Consider the following 215-nt stretch of genomic DNA (forward strand, 5'->3'; position numbering starts at 1 on the left):
CGGGTGGATTCTTTACTTGCTCTGAGGAACCGGGTTAGAGCTGAGAAAAATAGCATTTTAGTCCTGTTAAATGGGGCCTGTTGGCTCCTGTGTGTGCTGCTGCCATGGGTGTCGCAGTCCTGGCTTTCCCTCAGAGCCGCCGTCACTTTTTCCAACCAGTAACGTGCCCATCTGTCTGAAAAATCGAGTCTGGGAGCAGCTCCCGGGAGCAGAGG

This window comes from Apaloderma vittatum, unplaced genomic scaffold (genome assembly GCF_000703405.1).
Source record: "Apaloderma vittatum isolate BGI_N311 unplaced genomic scaffold, ASM70340v1 scaffold38770, whole genome shotgun sequence".
NCBI lineage: Eukaryota > Metazoa > Chordata > Aves > Trogoniformes > Trogonidae > Apaloderma > Apaloderma vittatum.